Source organism: Aythya marila (assembly GCF_965140915.1).
Source record: "Aythya marila genome assembly, chromosome: 1".
Lineage (NCBI taxonomy): Eukaryota > Metazoa > Chordata > Aves > Anseriformes > Anatidae > Aythya > Aythya marila.
Genome location: NC_139042.1, coordinates 139,840,800 through 139,863,836, shown reverse-complemented (window position 1 = coordinate 139,863,836; position 23,037 = coordinate 139,840,800). Strand labels below are relative to the sequence as shown.

The 23,037-nt window shown below is 37.9% G+C and overlaps 1 long non-coding RNA gene across 1 annotated transcript in view; it reads left to right on the top strand.

Moving 5' to 3' along the window:
- Positions 1-23,037, top strand: part of LOC309873862 — a 47,977-nt gene that overhangs the window by 7,698 nt on the left and 17,242 nt on the right. The window contains exon 2 of the long non-coding RNA XR_014316749.1: positions 11,623-11,697. This is a non-coding gene — a long non-coding RNA (uncharacterized lncRNA). The remainder of the gene's footprint in view (positions 1-11,622; positions 11,698-23,037) is intronic.

Here is a 23,037-nt window from a genome sequence, read left to right as displayed (position 1 = left end):
AAGAGATAGATGTACAGGAGAAAAAGCATGATTTAGGCTGATGGGCAGGATTGACTGTGCTAAGAAATGCCAAGTGCCGGGTCCTGCACCTGGGGCACAATAACCCCAAGCAGAGCTACAGGCTGGGAGAGGAATGGTTGGAGAGCTGCCAGGCAGAGAAGGACCTGGGAGTGATGGTGGATAGTCGGCTGAATATGAGCCAGCAGTGTGCTCAGGTGGCCAAGAAGGCCAACGGCATCCTGGCTTGTATCAGGAACAGTGTGACCAGCAGGGCTAGGGAGGTGATCGTCCCCCTGTACTCAGCTCTGGTGAGGCCGCACCTCGAGTACTGTGTTCAGTTTTGGGCCCCTCGCTACAAGAAGGACATCGAGGTGCTTGAGCGGGTGCAGAGAAGGGCGACAAAGCTGGTGAGGGGCCTGGAGAACAAGTCCTACGAGGAGCGGCTGAGGGAGCTGGGCTTGTTCAGCCTGGAGAAGAGGAGGCTCAGGGGCGACCTTATCGCTCTTTATAGGTACCTCAAGGGAGGCTGTAGCGAGGTGGGGGTTGGTCTGTTCTCCCACGTGCCTGGTGACAGGACGAGGGGGAATGGGCTTAAGTTGAGCCAGGGGAGTTTTAGGTTAGATGTTAGGAAGAACTTCTTCACTGAAAGGGTTGTGAGGCACTGGAACAGGCTGCCCAGGGAAGTGGTGGAGTCACCATCCCTGGAGGTCTTTAAAAGACGTTTAGATGTAGAGCTTAGGGAAATGGTTTAGTGGGGACTGTTAGCGTTAGGTCAGAGGTTGGACTCGATGACCTTGAGGTCTCTTCCAACCTAGAAAATTCTGTGATTCTGTGATTCTGTAACCCTGAAAAAATCTTACTTGAAAATAAGGGAAATGAAGCAATGAAGCTCTAGAACAGACTTCAACAGGATGGGAGGAAATAAACTCTGGCTGAAGTAGTTTTATGATGAGTGTGATCAATTAGCATATAAGATTTTGTCTTTTGTCTTTTGTTTTTTTTTTTTTGTTTTTTTTTTAATTAAAAAAAAATAGACTCAGTGACCTAGGGAATCACTCACAGGCTTGTCTTCCAAAGTATTGGCTTGAAATAAGCCAATATTGAAACAAGCTCTGTCCAAGTTACAGCAATGTGTTTTTACATTTGACTGTAACAGCACTGGCAATTTCTTGGACTAATAAGATTTGAGTGTGTTTCAAATACTGGTGAAGTAATTTGAAAACATCCAGATATTTAGAGCCCACTATAAGTTTTTTTTTTTTTTTTCCACCAATTCAAGGGCATAACATGAAAAGTTTTTGCCTGGTTTTGCTCCTAAGACTATAGGTGAGAGGAATGCTTGAATGCTTTTGGGTATGTCATTCTAGTTTGTGCAGCACTAGGGTTAGCAATATCTGCAGGCTCAAATATGAGCTGGAAGCAAACCAAGTCCTGTCCAGATAAAAACTCCTGCTAAAGCACATTTGAGCCAACATTATTTATGCCATCTTTGGTATCAGCTGGATATGTTTACAGTGGAATTGATGGCTGAGCTATGGTAGCTTATACCAATGAACCTATTTCTCCAAGTTGTATTTTCTTCTTATGTTAGCCACATACTGCATACCAGAAAAATGTAGATGAAATCTTGGACCTGCTGAAGTTTATGGGAGCTTGACTTTTATCTTTAGAGAGATTTAAGTTATCTCTTTTTTGTTGCACCAGATTTCCTTTGGTTTAGTTCTGTGTGGTTGTGTGCAGTGTCAACTTTGAAAAGTGGGAACTTGAACAAAGTGATGTTTTTTTCTATTTTTTTTTTTAATTTTTATTTATTTATTTATTTATTTATTTATTTATTTATTATTTTATTTTATTTTTTTAACCTTGGTCTCTGACTGGAGTAAATTCCTGAGTCAAAGTTGTTCCTCTGGTACAAGGAATTTCATTCTATGGTGTTTCATAACATTACATTCAAAATATGATGTGGTCATGTAGGCTGTGTTGGCAATTCTTCCTGCAGAGGAACTCAGCCACAAAAGTGTGTACAAGCAATCAGAGGCAACACTGGGCATATGCCATCATTGTACATGCACATCTCTGCTTCAGCACTAGTGCAGAAATATTATGTTCAGATATTAAGAAAAATCCATATGAGGGCACTACAAGAAGGAGGTTAAAACCTTCCTAGCAACTCCACAAGTACATTTATTCTCGCAGGCCCTCAATATTAGTTTGCTTCTTCAAGGCAAGCATTTGCTTAGTAGCCCCAGGTTTCAGCCAAGTTTATGGAGAAGGCTAAGGGGAGAAAGGAAAAGAGGAAAAAAGATGATGTGGATATTTTTTCAAGAACAATCTTTCCAGGACCCTAAAGTAGTGTTTAAGTGGAACTCAGACATTTTCTAGGTGTTGTGGTCTACATTAAAGAAACAATCTCTTTTGTATAGTTACGTATTTACTTTCAGAAACTCTTGATACACCTTCATTTTTATAGCATATATTCTCAAGTACAATATTCATTATATAGCTGTTGCCAACATCAAATATTCCAGAGCTGTCAGAAGAAATTCTTCATTGTCTAGCAAAGCTAGGAGGCAGTACTTTCATCATTTCTGCTAATATATACATACTAAAAATATATTTAATTATAAACAGAAAAAAAAACAGAAATAAGAAAAAAGCATCTCATCTGGGAAAAAAATATGTTTCTTGCTTAAAAAGATTTTTTTTTTTTTTTTGTCACAAATCTCAAATGTTTCTTTTTAAATGGACATTTCTCTCCATGATGAACAAGCAGCCTATGTTAATGACATAATAGAGCTCTGGTACCACAGACATGCTCTGCTATAGTAGATATTTGTTTTTTTTTCTTTCCCTAGTAAATAGTTAAAATTATTTGGCTAAAGTTTAGCTATACTGTCTGTAGCTTTTCTGTGACTAACGTTATGTGTACATATTGCAAACTGTGTTAAAACAATACTCTTAAGAATCTATCTGAAGCCCACAAACGCTAAGAAAATCCAGGTCCTGTAAGATTATTACTTTACCCTTAACTCATCTTGTTACAATGAGATACAGGAAGGGTTTGATCAGGCGTACCAGATGCATTGTATGATATCCAAGCACAATGGGTGGTTTTTAGAGCTGACAGAGAAAAGAAATGTAAAGCAAAACAGACAGTTTCTGTGTTTATTCTGGAAAAAAAATAAATATTACAGAAATCAATTTATTTGTTGCTTGGCATTACCATGGACAGATAATGTGTCTCTGTCTTTTGTTCATAGTCACAGATTCACATAGGATCTGTGGCTGCCCACTGGAAAAAGAAAGTTGAAGAGCATCAGCCATTCATTTTAGCAGCCTGGAATTAACATGCTTTTTAACTGAGCATAGTCATTTTAAATGCAGCTTGATCAAAATACTGCTATTAATTTCCAGTCTCAAAAGAGAGCCTGAACTCATCTGGCATGTCTTTGAAGGAGGCAAACTGGGAAAAAAAAGCCAGTGTTTTCAGTGTTAACAGCACAAATGGGACTAATTAATGACACTAGTTCCATTGTGCTAGTAAAATCTACTTCAGATTTAATATCACAGGACAAGAGCAGAAAATTTTCAAACAACCTGCACCTCTCAAGCAAAATATTTTTAGATACTTGAGAATAAATATGTATTCTTATCTTTTCATTTAAGTGTCCTCTCATCTTCAATATCTTTTGCTTTAAATATGTATGTTCTATCTGATATTTATCAGAATAAACTCCAGTTACAAAGTGTTGGACTTCAAGAGCAGCCAAGGAACATCTAACACTCCTTATGTTAAAACAAGGGTCTAGTAAGACTCTCTGGCAGTTTCTGTCACCTTTTCTGATCACCCTCCCTTTGTATCAGCTCTCCACTACACATGCAAGCAGCTTGCAGTAAATTCAGGCTCACCCTAGCAGCTAGCATGCATAAGGGACTTCATTGGTAGCAAGGATGTAAGGATTGTTTTATTCTAGTATTCAACATCTAGAGGAGCTCCAGATTAAAAGCTAGACCTTTCTAATTGTGGCTTTTTTGAAAGTCAACTTTAAATTGGTATATTTTATGTATTAACCCATAACAAGATTCCTTCTTCTGAGGCACTTGTCTAAGGATCTGTGAAAGCCAATTTGATTTTTCCAATGCATACCTTTCCTGCCATCCTGATGATTCGGGATATGACTTTCTTGTACAGAATACCAGTAATTAATCTTTTCCAAGGATTTTCATTTACAATTCTCTCTCTCATCTAATTTGGTTGATGCTAAAATTAATGATTGATTTTTTTTTTGTTCCTAAATTCTCTTCAAGAACAACTTTATGTATTGGAAATGAAAATACTGAATTCCCAAACCTAAAATTAATTGAAACACTTAACTATGTTCTTGTGAATGCTGTCAAAAATAAAAAAGACTGAGACAGTAATCATGGTACTAAGGCAAACAAAACATGTCTGAACCAACTAATTTATTTATTTATTTATTTACTTACTTATTTTCTAAGCTTGCCCATTGATATTCCATATGTCATCAATGCTGTTAGGACCATAATGTAGCTTCTCAAAACTTAGGAAATTAGAGCTATCTTCTTTCTGAGACGTTGCACTTCTTTTATTAGAATGGCTGTAGCATTGATAATTCATGTTTGTGCTTGTGTCTGCCATTAAACACACATCAAAATGTAGCCAACTGAATTTTTGACATTTGAAGAGGTGTTAGCATATAACTGACAAATAAAATGTATTCTGGGTTAGTTTCATATAGCAATTTAATTTAATTTAAACAATTAAATACATCTTTATATCAAATAATAAAAGATCAGATACAAGATGACCTTTTGTGAATGAGGTATAGATGGGGAGAAGGTAGGCCAGTGTTAAAATCCAGAGAGGGAGCCTCTCTGACTCTGGAACCAGGGTCAAAAACAACTACACACAGGACCATTGGTGTGTGACAGAGCACTGAGCCTGAGAGCAAGGGATTGGGTGACAACATGTTGATGTAGTGTGTTGGTGGAGAGACCATAAGACCTCATTCACTCTCTTCATCATCATACTTTGAAAATGTCCAGGAGCTTGCTCCTCCAATCTAGTACTTTGAGTCTTCTTTCAGGAAAAGGGCAATTCCTTGTCTCAGATTGGACTATGGATTCTACTTTTCCAGTTCATCCTTCAGCTCATGCAAAATTCATTTACTTTAGCTTAATGCAGTATGAATTTCTTTCCAAATGTATGAATAATGTCAGGGAGATAATGCACCATAAACCTGTGTCTTTGCAGCTTAGGGATATTGTAGTTCTCAGAGCATCTGAATGCAAAGGGCCTTCTTTATGTGGTTATCCCAAATTGTCTTTCGAAGCACTTCCAGGATTTCTTTCAGCTGAATCAGAAGTAGTAAATATTTGAGTTTGGGTGGGCTGACAAAGGAAGAGAGAGAGAAAAAAGAAATGCTAGAATAAATCTGCCAATGAATAAAGCCCAAAAAAGTTTTGCCACCGCAGAACTGTAAAAGCTTGTAGAGCTCCTCTGGTCTGAAGCACAAAATCCTGCCTGCTTTTTTATTCCTTGCTATTGGCAGACACCAAAAGCTACTATACCACTTTGAGATTCAGCAAATTGATATGACTACAGTTCTCAAGGCCACTCATGTTACCAGTACACAACAGAAGTTTTTCAAGACAGAATAACGTTTTCATAGATGTCCTGTTGTGAAGTTTGATCCACTACCTAGCCATGGAATTTATTTATTTTTAACCCATGTCCTTTGTATTAGTCCTTCTTATTTCTGATTCCTTTACAATTTTTCTGATGAAGCCCATCTTCTGATCCTACCTCAAGATTCTTCTTCAAAATGATCTTTTATATATTGACAGGAAATTTTTATTCATTTCATTTATTACAACTTTAATGACTCATAAAACTATACAAAAATTATTATTTGTTATTACATATGTTAAGAACTGTCAGAGCATACTATGCTTAGATAAACAAATATAAATATCTAGAGACCTAGATTGTTTGATGCACAGGCCCTAAAGTGTAATTTTCTGCTTCTGCAAATTATTTTACACTTTCGTCTTGTAAAGTTCAGATCTAATTGGAACTTAGGGGGTGAGGAATGGAGTATTCATGAGAGGCTTTCATGAGCCACAAGAAATTTGGTAGTAACAGCTCAGCCTAATGTTAGCTTCTCCAAAGCTTGTGGGCTTTAGATTTGAAATCTGCATTAGCAAAGAAGTCCAGTTGTGAAGTTAAGGCGTGAATTTGAAAACATTCTCTGCCATTCTGTTGGATATGTGTTTGCATTAAGAATTATGTATAGAATAAATGAATTGGAATGAAGAAATGAAAAGTAGCACCACTGGATATATAGAATTAAAGCACAGGTAGATTAAGGGATATGAGTATCTATTGTGTGTTTCTCCCTCTTTCAAATTGGGAATTACACAGTTTTCAGATCAGAACCTCAGTTTATCTTGCCTTTTTATTGTTGTGGTTTGCTGTTTTTTAAATCATTACAAACCTGAAGTCATCAGGTGTCACTGGTCTCAAGACAGTTAGTAATTCATCTTAATTAGTTTTACTGTTCTTGGAAGTTGCAAAGGAAGTCTTCTGAACATGTCCTGTGAATGACCAATATACTCATGTCAAACTGTTTCTTCCTACACAAAAGGGAAAATCATTACAATGGAGTACTAACTTTATGACCAAGAAATGCAAGCAGAGTTACTGCTGCTGCTGCTTTTACATGTGGCAACAGGAGGATCACATGGCTATTTACTTTCCAGTGGGGAAGGAGTGGGATAATCGCATAACAGGACACCCATATCATGCTTGGAGTTTTTAATTGTTTTAATCTACTCTCTGTTGAAACATAGGTGTCTCTCAAGAAGTAAACAAAGTTGGACCAAGATGAGTTTGCTCTGAAACATTTATAAGAATTGCTTGCATAGTTAGTACTACAGCATGAATCTAAACTAGCTTTGTGCTGAATTTAGAGAAGGCAGTGCACGGCCCTATTCAATGAGATGTTGAAGATGCAAAGCTGTTCTTTATATTACAGTGCAGGGCCCTAGTTACTGTAGCCACAGGGTATTTGTCATAAATTAGAATACCAATTACATTCATGTACTCTTCATATCTGAGAAAATAGATTGGTTTCAATATATTTATTATTCTATATACGCTGTATTAGGACATAGCAATTCTCTGCAACACTTTCAGAGTATTTGCTCAATAGATGTAGAGCTGTAGAGGGTTATTGAAAATATTGTTGAAACATAAATCAGAGAAGAGGAGAGAGATTTGTGGTGGCCTTGAGACAAAAAGTTTAGAGGAGAATTAGTATTTTCGTAGGTGTGTCCCTTCAATGTTTTCTGTATTACAGGATGACAGACTTTACAGATGAATATGCACAATTTTCCCCTCTAGATCAGATACATAAAACAAGGATTAAAAATAATAATAATAATAAAAATTTGGATAAAATTTGGATTGAAGATGCAAAATAAATGAATTTTCGGTCTAAACCAATTGCTTAGTTACAAAGAACTTAGTAATTTCTGTATGTCTTCTCTCCATGGTGAATTATTTGATGGAAACATGACTGAAAGACATCAAAGAAAGTTTTGGGAATTCCTTATCTGTTGCATATCAGATCACATTACACCTTAATGTGGCATCAGATTAAAGTTTCAGTACCCTCTTAGGTGAATGGAAAAGGGAAATGAATGCATGTATTCCCTTAGATCATATTGCTGTATGTATCCATTAAGTTTTTCCAGACAGTTTTCAAAAGGCAAGATGATTCCTTGGTTACAACCTCTTCAGTTGTTCACTGACGATTATGGTCAGATCAATTAATTTTAATTTTTAGTACGGTTGCATAGCAAAGTTTCACTTTTCATAAATCAAGTTTCAGTTGAGCATCGTTAATAAAGACCACAAACTATGAATTTCCATGTCTCATGATATGGATGTAAGTCTCGTTTTAAAATTTTTACAAGCAGGCAGGGTGGTAAAGGATATTAGAATATGCTTACACGAGACAATATATGTATCAGAAGTCCCAGCCTAGCTGTGAACAAGTTGGTCTGTCTGTGTCAGAAAATCCATTACTGCACAAAGATCAGGGCCTGGAAGTAGTATCAAAGGTGGACTTACAAGGGCAGGAGCTGCAAGGACTGTGACTGCCTTGATCCTTAGCACTGTCTGGTGCTATGTTCATTGCTTTTCACATAGTGCACTAACAGGTGCACAGCCACAGACCAATTCCATGCAGCTGGCATAATGTCTAGTCCTCTCTGTATCCAGGTTAACATGAAACTGTGCTCAGACAAATTAAGCTTGTAGCTTAACAAAGTAGCATGTTGCTGAGCTGTTTCTATACAGTCTTCCATCACTTGCCATAGGTACACTTAACATGGTGTCCTGTGGATTTGGGCTTTTAAGGCACTTTGCTGCATCTGTAAAACGTATTCAGACAAACAAATCTTTGTGAAATACCATAATCTTTTTATTATTATTATTATTATTATTATTATTATCATCATCATCATCATCATCATCATTATTATTATTATTATCATCATCATCATCATATTTTAATAATACGAAATAATACATTAATTGAATATCAATTAATTAATATATCATTAATATATTAATCAATCTATATATTATCAAAATATATTATTAATATAGGAATATTATTGTTACATAATAATATAAATTATCATGGTATTTTAATAATATTTAATAATATATTATTATTATTAATGATAATGATAAAGATAATGATAATAATAGTAATTTTTACCTGTTGACCACTAACTCAACATTTCTGGAAAAAATAAAGACCACTTCCACCCTCTTCCTTCTTGAAGGCTTTATTCAAGAAGGCTTCAATTTTTTTTTTTTTTTTCAAAAATTCCCTCAAGTTCATGTGTAGATCACAGCAAATTCACAATTAGCTTAGGTTTACTTTAAATTTAGGCATGTGTGTGGTAATTCCCTGAAGAGGAATCCCAAAGATATGATCTTGCATCACACTGTTCCTCCTGCATATTTTTTCATATTTGTGCTACTTTAAATGGTGCAGGGCTGTGAAAGGAATAAGGTTTTTGTGTTTATTTTTGGAATCATTAATTGAGATTTCTGATAATTTAAAAAGCATAGCATCAGTCTAATAGACATTAATCAACTTGAAGAAATCAGTAGGAAAATGCAGAAATTTTCCTATAGCACTTGACCTATTCTAAGGTAGGACAGGTAGAATTCTATCTACCAGTTTCTGTGAAAAACAGAGAAGGCTGAGCATTGTTTAGGGTTGACAAAATAAATCTATGAAGTTTGATTGAAAATCTCACAAGGACTGACTTCCCTGTGAGCAGAAAAATTTATTGTAGGTAACTAGAGGCTCTAATGCATGTCTTTTTGAAGGATATATTTCAAATAAGAGATTTTTAATATTTCACTTTTTAATCCATTAGTATAATTCTCTTCTGATTTGTAGTTTATTCTTGCATTCTGTCACAGGCAATCAGAAGATTTTGGTAAAATGGGCAAGGATAGAAGGACAAGTCTGAATTCAACTCAGCTTCAGGATTTAAAAAACTCTAGATCACCCAGCTATTCTCAGTCTTAGTGATAAGACAAGACAAATCCTCTTATCTTGACAGATTTGCAGCTGTGGGGAAGTGCAGATCCATGGGGTGTAAGCTCGTTTTGAGATATTAAAGACTTGCATAAGGCTTTCTCTTCTATTTGTTATATTCATTGTATAAAACATCACACAACATTTTCAAAACCCTTTTGCATTGAGCCATGGCTTTTGTTTCTTTTGTGAATTCATGAAGGAGAGTTGAACGAGATCACTTGGAATGTTTGAGAAGAATAGTCACCCAAAATACAAGTAATTAGATGCTATTTTATTTCATGAAATAAACAGTCTGTGGACTATATCTGAAATAAAACTCCTGCATAACTCATAAAACTATTGGCTCATTGCCAACATCCTATGTGACTTCTTTGAATTATATAAATTGTACATTAAAATCTCAGAGCAAAAAAGTCAGTATAACTTCACAAATGAACAAACCCAAAGCGTGCTAAAACTTTTATTGAATTCTGCTATTTCCAGGCAGAAATTAATGGTCTATGTGGTCTCCAAAGGACAGTCATAGCTATTATCAATCTTAGCATATCTTCATGGAAAAGACTGAGCAAAACTAATCCAGTGCTTTTGGATGAGAAATAGTTGCTTAGTCTGTAAAGATTCCCTAGCATGTTTTGCAAGAGCAAAAGTGTTTGTGTCAGATGCCATCCCGATCCCTACTTCAGTGTATTCTAAGGCCTGAAAGCCAGGAGGTTTACACAGGATGAGCTATTTTTCCCCTCCTCTGTGCTACCGTGCTTTGTTACATTGCTGTGTTTTCAAAAGCTTTCATGAAGCTACCATGCTTTCATTTACCTAGCTGAAGTTATTCCTGATTTGCAACTGGATTTATAAAGTTTCTCAAATATATTAGGTGCATAGGATAAAAGACTTTTCATTAATGTAGCAATAAAGATTAACACAGAAATATTGTTAACATGGCTGTCCATGCTAATGATTTTAGAAGCTTTACTGACTGGTAGTTAAGTGCTAGGAGTTGAGTGCTGAGGTCTCTCACACTTCTTCATGCACATCAGCCCCTAGGAATACTCTTGCAGCATTTATTTTCAGCTTCTGTGTGGTGGTTAACTGAAGTGCTGAGTTCTGCAGGTCCTCCTGTGATAGAATGAGCTAATGAAGCTGCTCTATTTTAAAGAGCTTCTTAATCTATGTTAATACAGTGAAGATTATTAGAGAAGCAATAATAATCATGGAGAAATTGATAATGACTAGAAATCAATGTCTGGCTTGTTAATTATAAAGCTTTTACTATAAAAAGAAATAATTTAGCAACTGCAATTAACCAGTTAGGATTTTTTTTTTTTAATTATTATTATTATTAGAAACTCCATTTAAGAGGTCTTGTGGTTTTTAATGTAGTGGCTGAACCATTGCTATTTTTACTCTAAATCCCTTCTCTCATTTGATGGTTGAGATGCCACACCAGGTGAAGATTAAACTGACATATTCTTGTCTTAAAAGAACAAAACATCTTTACTTTCAAGTGCAGACATTTGCCAAGACACGTGGGTTGTGTCTTCCCTGCTTGGCAAGGGCATATATATAGATCATGTATAACAGGAATGCTTTTACTTCCCAATGAGGTAGGGTCTACTGCCTCAAAAGGGCCAACAAACAGAACACACGTGGTGGCCGAGTTCTTCAGGGGTTGCTTCAGGGCCAGTTTGCGTAAAGGTGTTTAAATGAACCTCCAACTCTTTTTCCCTCCCCCTTTATCAAAGTCTGTTGTTATTCTTATGTCCTTAAGAAGAGCTGAATGCTCAGAAGTTGATCTAGCTTTTTTCAGCTACACTATTTGGTTTAGTAAAAGCTGTTATTTGTATTCAAGTTTTCTCTTAAAGATATGACAGATTCTACTACAAGCACAAAATATTGCAGATTTACTTGATTTCTGTAACAATACATATTGTTTTAATTATTTCTAAATTCATTTTCTGCTTTGTTCCTGCAGAACTGTGGTGGGGTGCAACTTTTGCATTCTACCTGAAGCTATTCATGCAACCCTGTTATAACATAGAATGAAAAGGTATGTATTTGACCAGACATCTTTGGGTTGGTTGGTTCTGCTTGAAAATCTACTGAATTTCGTAGCCTCCATCCGTATCTAACTGCAAGTTTTGGAAATACCCCAGGTACGCTTACGTAAAGCCAGAAAATACTGGACTTCAGTTATTTCCTTCATTATTTCCTTCCAGAGCTGCCTGCTTAATGGTATAAGAGTTATATTACAGCACTTAAAAATAAAGACAACCTGCAACATGGAACAAAACACTATTCATAAAATCCATGTACTTTATCTAGGATTTCCAGGTGTTTTATGACTTTTATTTTTTATTTTTTATTTTTATTTTTTTCTCCTCCTGGAGCAGCTAGTCACTTTTATTTACCCAAGGGATTCATGTAAAGAATTGGTGTAAGTGTCAAAACTTACTCTTCTGACAAAGAAATAATGGATGAGCAAATCTATGAGATTCCCACAAAAAAAAAAAAAAAAGACATTGCAATATGTGTGTAGCAGTCTGATTAAAAAAGCTAATGCTAAAGGGGTTCTTGCTTATCTACTGAAGCTATGAGAAATGTTTGTGATGAAACAAGAAGCTGCATGGAACATGTTCAGGTTTCTGTTATCATCTGGAACTTGAAATTCACATCAGGTGTGACAAAATGTTCATGAATCTTTAAAGGAAATTTGGTGTCAGGTTTTTTAATTACTGACACTTTTTTAAAAGAAACAAAAATTCAATTAACAAAGCATTTATATAAGTGTAATAAATATTATCTCATGCATAAAAATAAATATCTAATATATGTATATTTCTTTGGTCTCTTAGTGCTTTTTATTTTTTCTTTCTTTTCTTTTTTAAAGTAATTAAGGATTGGTGATGTTATTACAGGTATTTTCTTTGAATGATGCCATACCATATAATGAAATATTCATTAATATATTGCTATTTCAATTATTTTTTGAAGTTTCATCGTATTTCTGAGTACAAATATTTGTCCCTGCATTAGTCAAGTATATAAATTAAGTGGCTGAATTAGATCTTCCCATTAACAACAACAAAATATGTTTATATATATATATATATATATATTATTTTTTTTTCAGTAAAAGATGATTTGCCTTTGGAAAATGGGAATCTGCCATATCCTAATTTTCTGCAAAATTTTTGAAAATATAGAGCCAACAGCTTTTGTAAGCCTACTTATAGAATCACCAACTTGAATTTTGTTTCCTTGTCAGATTTCTATTTCACATGGCTATAGTTTGGTGTTTGATAGTTTTGTACTTTAGTTCATGATTTTTCATATCTAAAACCAAAACCAAAAAAATGATCACGCTAGTGATGATGGTGGTAGTATTCCTACCTTACTGTCTTCTAAGTGAAAAAAAAAAAGCTTTGTGTTTGTGTCTTTTTTTTCTTTGGATGCTCTAAAGAAAGCATTTGGATAGTCTAGTATTTCTGATGAATTTGAAGTTGTGATGGTTTACGTGAACTGTATGATACTGTGCTTACAGAAGTGTCTACTATCAAAATATACTGCTTTAATTCTTCAGGAGCAGAAAAAAAAAATGTTTTGAATCATGCATCTTTCAAAAATCTCGGAAGCTTCTCTGTGTAGATCTCAAAATCTTGATGAATAATTTCTACTAGTTTCAAGGGAGGATACTGCTACAAAATATGAGGCAAAAGAAAAATAACTGCTGGGAATGAGGGCCTGAAACAGAAATGTATTCATCTAGGCTGGAAGCAAATAAAATAATATCATGTTAGCAGGACTAGATAATTTCCACCCCAGAATTGTACAAGAAATGTTGGATGTCTGAACATGTCCAGTAGAAAGAAGTTTTAATAAACCATCTGAGCCAACAGTGATACCATCTGACTGGAAAACAGCAAATGTAATATTCATACTGGGAAGGATTATGAAGGGATAATGCCAGCATTATTAGCTTTGAAGATTTTCACTCTCTCTGGCCAACCTATAAATCTGCTTTGGACCAGAGTAGGAGAAAGCCCGCCAGCATAGAACAGCATACTCTAATGGGACTAAAGGGACCATCCTTCAAAAGAGAATGAGTTGTATGAGACCCAGGACCACCATGGGGAGTGGAAAACTGAAAAAGCTAGGGCCATCACTCATCAAGATGTGATAAGGCTTTGTAAACTAGGTATTTTTGAAAATTGCCTTTTTATTTTTCTTTATTCTCCAAGTAAGATTATCCCTATTACATTTGCTCTTGCAAGAGGAAAAAAAAATAATCTTCAGTTCTGACCCACTTAGATTTTTGAGGACTCCTCTGCCACTGCATATAGTTATTAAAACTTACCCCAAAAGGACCGCAGGTTTACAGACTCTTTCAATCAGGCAGAATAAAAACAATAATCCTTGGACTGATGTAGTCCAAGCCTTTGTCTTCACAAGAGAGCAATGAGTGCTGGTACCTGAGATACATGCTCAGAGTTAGGAAAGGAAGTAGCAGCAAAGAGATCCCTGCTGCCGCAGCAGTATTGAGTCATGGAGGCTGAAGCCTCTTCATGTCAGCTTTCTGCTGTGCTGTGGCAGGTATTCTCAGAAGAGTTCCTGTGAGACTGGTTTCATTGATGTTATGATATACAAGAAGAAAGTTGGCTCCGGCACTTTAGAAGTACTAGGCTAGGCCACTTATTTATTTCTTCCCTTATAATACTGTGGATGTTATGGAGGGTAGTGGCTACACTGAGGAATTTTCTAATATATTACACTTTAATTATTTTGATTATTATTTATTTAACTATAAATTATTATAATATTTTTCTAGTGTACTTATGCTGATATAAGAATCTCTGTGGACATCCTTATTCTGCTATAGTTGTCTCCACTTGGAGACTTACCTGCTGATGTAATTCTTAGACAAGGCCCTCGTTTGCAATGTGCCCCAGTTACCCATCTATGAAATGAGAACTATGGCACCTCCATCCCTCACTGAGATGCTGTTAGCATTAAATGTGTCACAGACTGTGAGGCACTCAGGTATTGTAATGTAGTCTTAGAAGCACTATAAGGTGCAGAGGAGAAAAAATGTGTACCTGCGTAAATCACAGCTTTGGCAATAGCATCCCATAGCTCAGGGGATGCAATCAGTTGAGCTTAGATCAAGTCTTGGTCATCAGTGGTCCAGACTGTGCCTTTTTCCAGCCTTGAATCCTTCTCTAGGGGTTGGAGGTGGGGGTCAGAAACAAAGTTGGAATTGGCTTCCAGTTGTACCTGACACTTTTATTTTAATTCTTAGGGTGAGGTAGAGTGTAGAAGAATTCCTTGTTAGGTGGGTAGGCAAATGGACTAAAAGAAGTCTTCAAATACTTACCTTTGTCCTTATAGTACCCCTCTGGTTCATAATGTCTGAAAAGGTTTCCAGTCCTTTGGATGAAAAATTTCACCCAGGAACTCCAGTAATTCAAGTTGTATAAGTTCAGAAGAGATACTATAGACCACAGAGATAACAGTGTGTATCCCTGGGGGCCCTGGCTGAGCAGGCCACTAACAAACAGATCTAAAAGATAGTGAGTGCCACTATTCTGATAGTGACAACACTGAAAGTAAGGGAAAAGATTTCTTCTTTTTATGAGGTGAAACAACAGCTCAGGACCTCAGGATCTGAGGGGCCCAACAAAGAATTAAGGGAAGGCTGGAAAGAGAAAGGAACTGGATTGCAGAATAGACAGAGGAGATCAGATGATTAACCTCTTTAATACAGAGTTCTCTGAAACAAAAGGAGTGCTTATTGCTATATGTAAAGCCCCCAGTATGACATACAATTTGCTTGCCCTACTGTTCTCCTGCGTCAGACAGCTAAATTTGGTAATGTGGAGGCAGGTCAGATGAGCTGCTAAGATACTGGTTGCAGCACCCTAATTTTGGTTAAGTGATCATTCTACGCTGCTGCAGAGTAAAGCTGCAGCGTGTGGTGAGGTGTTGTGTTGCCACCTTAGGGCATGTACTCCAGCAGTCCACTTAAAACCATGGGTGAAAAAAGGCACTTCAGAATGTTTGGGTGGTTCTGCAGTAGTTCCTGAACTGATTTTAATCTGCCTGCACCTAGCATTTCTGTCATAATTGTTTACTAAGATTTGTGTACCATGTACAAGGACTGCCCACTTTGGATCTAAGTTTTCTGTTAGAATTTGAGGTTGGCCCCTTAACATGAGAGTCATCTCTCAGAGGCAGTCAACTGATTGTATAAGTTTAAAAACAGCTTACACTTTGAAAGGTGAAAATGTACAAGTGAGTAAGTATTTCATTTACATTTTAGACTCTGTGACAAATTTACATGCTTTCTGCACTAAAACATTTTATTTGTCACCAATCTAAAATAGGGTGATTAAAATATGATTTCCCGTTATTTCTGTTTTCTGGATCTTTACTAATATCTTTATATTCACATATAAAGATATAAATACAACTAGAGTCCTTTCATAGATATATAACCTTCTCAAGATATACAGTTATATTGGAGCAACATTAGTATAATGTGCACCCTCAGCAAGTATCCCAGTGATATCACGCTGTGTGGTGTGGTCAACATGCTGGAAGGAAGGAATGCCATCCAAAGGGACCTTGATGGTCTTGAGGGGTGGGCCTGGGCACACTTCATGCCATTCAACAAAGCCAAGGCCAACATCCTGCACCTGTGCCAGAACAATCCCAAGCACAAATACAGGCTGGGCAGAGAATGGATTGAGAGCAGCCCTGAGGAGAAAGGCCTGGGGGTGTTGGTTGACAAAAAGCTCAACATGAGCCAGAAATGTGCATTTGCAGCCCAGAAAGCCAACTGCATCCTGGACTGCATCAAAAGAAGTGTAGCCAGCAGGGTAAGGGAGGTGATTCTCCCCTTCTGCTCTGCTCTCATTAGACCTTACCTAGCATATTGCATTCAGCACTGTTTCCATGTGTATAAGGACAGGGACCTGTTGGAGCAAGTCCAGGGGAGGGCCACAAAGATGATAAAAGGGCTGGGTACCACCTCTTCTATGAAGACAGGCTGAGAGAGCTGAAGTTGTGCATCCTGGAGATGAAAAGGCTCTGGGGAGACATTATAGCAGTTTTACAGTATGTAAAGAAGGCCTACAAGAAAACAGGAGAGGGACTCAGGGAATGTAGCGATTGGACAAGGGGTAATGGGTTTATACTAAAAGAGTTTCAATTTAAATTAGATATAAAGAAGAAATGCTTTACTATGTGGGTAGTAAGGCACTGGAACAGGTTGCCCAGAGAAATTGTGGATGCCCCGTCCCTAAAAATATTAAGGCTATGTTGGATGTGGCTTTGTGGCCACACCTTCCTGGTCTAGTGGAAGGTGTCCTTGCCCATAGCAGGGGTTTGGAACTAGATGATCTTTAATGTCTCTTCCAACATAAGTTATTCTGTGATTCTGTTTTACCACATTAGGTGGGCCTAAAGGCCAGAGTGTCTAATCAAGTATTACAGTTCTCTCTTAGTTGTGTTATACTTCCATGCCAGTCAGCATTTGGTCATGAATAGATTTACTTCAATAGAATAATTTTGGTGTGCAAATAGTATGCTCTGTTAAAAAGCCTTCATTTGGCCTTTAATCTTCAAAACATGTAAATGCTAACCACTGGAATGAGGTGGTCCCTTTGGAAAATGAACACACATTTATAATCTGAAGTATGGACGTAAAACTGGGAGAACTAGAGAGTGATGAGAAAACAGTAGGACATAAAACCTTAACATAGCCTACTCTTCTCTTCTGGTGTCATTCTGTGGGGCTTTCCCTTCAGTTTAATGTTTTTGTGAAATGTGTTCATCTGATTTGTGTCAATATGTAACAATGCTAGGGCCGCATGATGAAATGTGACCTTCTGTCTTACATACCCTTGTATAACCACAAGTACATGTATAAGAGAAACAGAGGGGTTAATGTATATAGTTCTTGTATCTTGCAAAAGTATGGTCTAGGAGTTTGTGTCAACAGAGGGTTTGAAGGGTAAACCTTGAGACTTGGGTCCAGGGGTTAAGAGAACAAAAGAGTTTCCAAAAACTGCTGACTTTTGCATGGGACAAGTCTCTGATATCTGGGATAAGAGAACAAAGGGGTTTCAAAATAACTGCTAACTATTGCATGGGGTGCTGCATGGGTCTCTGATATCTGGCTAAGAGATGACCAAATAAGGAGAAGGGATGAAGATGAAGAACGACCGAAGGACAAAGCCTGGAAGGAAGACTTATGAGCCTTCAGTACGAGTGACCCCCCCAGAGGGACCACCGGAGACCGATATGCATGCGTCTGTGGGATGGTTCGGATCCCGGGAAACTAATTATAATAACCCTGCCTTTTCAAAAAAAATGGTATGGAATATGTATTAGCCTAGGAGCATAAAAACCAGCCATCTGATCTAATAGGTGTGCGTCTTGGTGGAGCGGAGACTCCCGGCGCACCCAGCGTTGTTTGCTTGCCTCTATTCATTTAATAACTTATAAACTTTAATTGCAATCCTATTTGGGACTCAGTCATTTATTACATTTTGGAGTGGTAGCTAGATTTGTTAGCTGAATGTGGTTTTAAATATTTTTATATGTTGAGCATGAGCTGTTAGAGCAAAGAAGAATCTGAGGTTCTGACAAAAGAAGAGAATACAAATAAGGTGTCTTTTACCCTATTCAGCGGTCTCAGAGGAGCAAAAGGAGTAAACTCACAATGTAGAGAAGGCCTAAACCTTTACAGTCTTGTGGTCTTTCTCACAAGTCTTATTTTCTTCAGCTGCCTATTCCTATTCAGATAACTTCTAGTCCAGTTCTGATCTGTGTAAATAACATTTCTCTCTCTGCCTAACTTCTTTTTATTGTTTCTATGAAAATGGGAATTCCATTTAAATTCACTTCAATGCTGGATCTTACCTCCTGCTGGGGAAGCTGAATGCGAGGCTTTGGTGCCCCTGCCTGTGTTGAGCTCTGCATATAATCTTTTTAAATGGAGGTTTGAGGAGGCACACTTACTTCTGAAGTGTTTGCAAGGAAAGCATTTCAATGCAAACAAAGAGCCATCTCATGGTTCAGCTAACAGGTTTGGCATTTCTCTTCACCCCTTTTCAGTATACAACGCGCCAACGGTTATTTTATTTTATCTGAAGGTTTCAGGCCTGAAGTTTTTTCCCCACTCGGGAAGTTCAACCAAAAAGATTCAGGTTGAATAAACACAGGGAAAAAGAGTTTCCTGACTGCCACTTCTGGAAGTTTTTGGGAGGAAGGATGGGTTTAGAGTCCATCATGATCCTCTGCAGCACAGGTGGCCACATCAAGTGTCTTCTCTTACCCTTCCTAAACTTGTGCAGATGTGCAAACTGAAGCCTTTAATCTGTTTGCTGTGCACAATGTTTTGTTTCTCAAGTTTCTTGTGAAAAGATTTCAATAAGTACATTTGACTCACGGAAAGCTGACTCCACAATCAGTAAGATTATAAAGTAGGTATGTTTATTCAGCACTGGACAGCACAGAGGGTAGTCCCACCAAAGTCGTGCACAGCTAACGCGACAACTTGCCATGGTTATATGCTGTAAAGAGTTACATATGCATGAAATTTCCCAATACGCCTATACATACACATGCATAACCTGTCCCTGTTTAGTATTAAGATTAGCTACAAGAAGTCATTTCCACAAATTCCTCATCTGCGCTTGCTCAGTGCTTTGTGGTGGTGGGCACTGAGGGTCATGGGGATGACGTAAGATGTCTTCATCAGGGTTGAACTTTTCACCTCATCTCTTGGCGCATGCTCTCTGAGGACTTGGTCACAATCTGGGCCATAAAGTTGTTTTGATCTGGTTCTTGGGGTTTGAGGGGCTCCTGTTATCTCAAGGCCTTGTATGTTTAACATTTCTTATCTTGTCCCTTTGTAAACAGTCCTGCTTATCTCTGATGCCTTGGTTAAAGTCTGAACCATGAGGTTTTTTTGGTCTGGTTCTTGGGGTCCGAGGGCCTCCTGTTATCTGGAGGCCTAAGTGCAGCACAGGCACAGTACATTGCAAATATAGCACCTATTCATTCTTAATCAATCACTCTCTAATTTCTAATCCCAATGATTCACATTGATAATCTTGAGTTAAATTTGTATATTTTCCTGTGCATACTATAAGCACTAGTTAGGATAGGAAGTTAAGGGACTGTTTGGAAAGGCGTTTACGTCTGTGTGTGTGTGTTTATATATGTTTCTGTGATTGGAAATCAGTTTGTGTACTGAAAATAGAAATAATAGAACAGAAGGTGTTTTATCCTCTGTAGATTTGATGTAATAGTGTTAAGCTGGCTTTATAGGCTCCATTTATGACTAGGATGAAAAATTAACTTTTTTTTCCCACTAAACCACACTCTTTGCAACTCTAAATTAGAGAAAAAGACAGATTAATGATTTGATATATTAACTCCGGAATTTTGAGAATCACTATTCGTAGACATGTTTGTTCATTTAAAACCAATATTTTCATTCTATCAGCAGCAAAGAAATTATTTGTCCTTATTATAATGCCCAGGATAGGAGATTTCATTAAAATTAAGCACCACAGGTGTTTAAAAGACACTGTCAGGTGGAGAGCAAAGGCCACTTTGATGCCACCTTCCGAGTTTTCTATTTGCTGTGTGAACTTAAAAACAACCAGAACAACAACAGTCTATCAGTTATTTTCCCCCTTGTTAAAATGTATTTGTTTTCTTGTCATGGTCTGTTTGAGAGGCTTTTGTGAAGAGGTACATGATGGAGCAGTGAAGGAAAAAACCTTTTTTTTTTTTTTTTTTTTTTTTTTTGTTATTATTATTATTTTAATCAGCCTCATGCACAGGCAGAAGTGTGCAGCTGCCCAGAGAGGGGAGTGCAGTGGGGCACTGCAAACGCCTCAACGTGGCCCCTGCTGCCTCCACAAGGCCCTGGCCTGGCACAAGCTGGCATGAGGCATGTGTGCACTGAGGGGAGGCTGTGCCTCAGCCATAGTCCCAGGTTGTTTACAGCTGCAGATGTGGTGGCTGAGCCTGTCTGTCTGTACGTCATCCTCAAAGTAGTTGCTGTCCATTTATTGTACAAGCTGTAACACTGAATTTAATTAGTGGAATATCTTAGTAGCTTATCTCAGGTGAGCTATGAGCATGTACTTTCTACATAGCTGGTATATAATAACAAAGGAGATGTATACAGCCTGCTTGCACCTGAAGCATTTGCTGAGGTTTCCCAACACCACTATGAAACCCTTAACTTAGGCAGAGTTTTGGATGCCAGTAGGCCTCCAAACCCATGATTTTCATTATGCCTAGTCCCTGTAAATGTTTAAGGTGTTCTGCTGGGGTGCATGTGTGATATATGGAGTAAGAATTCATTTCAAGAAGATGGTTGATGTTAATAAATAAGGGGGAGATGTGGGAGTGTGGCCATGGGGGTCAACAAGCCCCATGGTTGGAGATAACATCAGACTCTTAACGATGAGGCCATCAGGAATGTAAAGAGTTTAGAGGGAACAAAGACAGGTGATTTGGGAGATGCCATGCTGACTGGAGGAAAAGACTCCACAACCATAGGGTTGTAAAGTAGGTAGGTCGCAGTGCACCAGGCGCGCTGGGAATAGCTTCCCTCATAAAGGTGCATGCCTGCCCGGTCATCTCTCACAACTTTATACACGAATACTGTTACATATTACATGAACTCTATGTTACAGATTACATGAGCTCTAATACATATTCATTAATTTCCCTGAAAAGATGGACCTCTTCCAAGTACTCATTTCCATACTCCCCGCCCTTAGCTCCTTCTGGTTGCGCCTGCGCGGTGTAGCCTGGTGGTCGTGGGCAGGGGTCTTTCAGGATGAAGGCAACGAGGAAGAGGAGGTTAAACTTTTTACCTTTCTGGACTTTGACCTGCTGTTGGACAGTATTTAGAAGTTTTTTGTTTATCTTTGCCTTGTTTCATGCCAACAAGTTGTTCATCCTTCCCTAATGAGTTTGTCCTTCTCTCATTGCTTGGTCTTGAACGAAATCTTTTTTACATCTCTTTCTCATCTACATCCCTATAATTAGGATATTTTTAGGTTCTCATCCACATCCCCGATAATTAGGATATTTTACCATATATGTAGCTAAATATTAATTCGGGTAAGTTTTAGCATCTTCCCCATCTCAATGCCATCTCGTTTCGGGTTGCTTGTTCTCTAGCTGTTAAGGCACGGAAGTTTCTGGGTGTTTTCTGGTTACCGGGCAAAGTTGTTTGACCAATGAAAAGTTGCTTTTGAAAAGAACTGCTGTGGAGCAAAGGGTATAAGAGGGGAGCATGTCCTCAAGATGAAAAAAGGCAACATGATATAATGAAGTTATGTCATCAATAAAGAAGTAGAAAAAAGGAATGTATAGGGACAGGCTAGCAGAACAGAGACCAGGGCAGGAACAGGCACACTGATTACCTCATGAAGATAGGTTCGGCCAAACTCAGCAAACCGCTCAAAGAAGCTCGCATAGAAAATCACTGGAAATAGGTGCACTGGAGCTGGAAAGAAGCTCAAGCTGAGAGAAGTGGACCCACGCACACAACTGCCCCTCTCTGGTAAGCAGTTGCGCATTATGGGGAATCATACGTCCTTAGAAACAAAGACTGTCCTGGTAACCTTACAGCATATTCTCTTTATTAACAATCAGTTTATGATCCTGAAATACGGGACCAAATTGAGGTCAAGGTGCGGGACTCTGCAGCTAAAAATGACAAGGTTGCAGTGGGATTGCTCAGCACCTGGTGAGCAGTCTCTGAGGCCTTAAAGAGCCATGTGGGGCCACAATCAGAAACATGTGGTTTGCCAGACAGTGAGGGAGCTGCGGGCTCATCCACTGATCCTTCTGCTACACCATCGCCAACGGCCCCCCGCCTCCTCTTCCCCCTCACCGCTACTGCCATCGCAGGCCTTTGCTCTTATGCTCCCTGGTGACCTGAATGTGCCTTTTGACCCAGGCCCTGTTGGCCTTGAAAAGGAGATGGATATGTTTCCCTTCTATCCTTGAAGAATAGGATACATAAGGCTCGAAGGCTGAGTTGCTTAACAACTTAAAGCGAGACATATTGTTTCCATGACTAGCCCTGGAATTCTCTGGTGTTTGTAATCAAGAAAAGGAATGGAAAATGAAGACTGTTATATCATCTGAGAAAAATTAACGAAGTCATGGAAGATATGGGAGCACTTCAACCAGGATTACCAACTCCAACTATGCTCCCCCAGTAATGGACATTAATAGTAATAGACTTATAGGATTGTTTGTTAAACTCTTGCTTTTTAAAACTTTGCCGTGTTTATGTTTCAGTTGATACCTTTTCTGATTGTACATATGTATAGGCATACTGGGG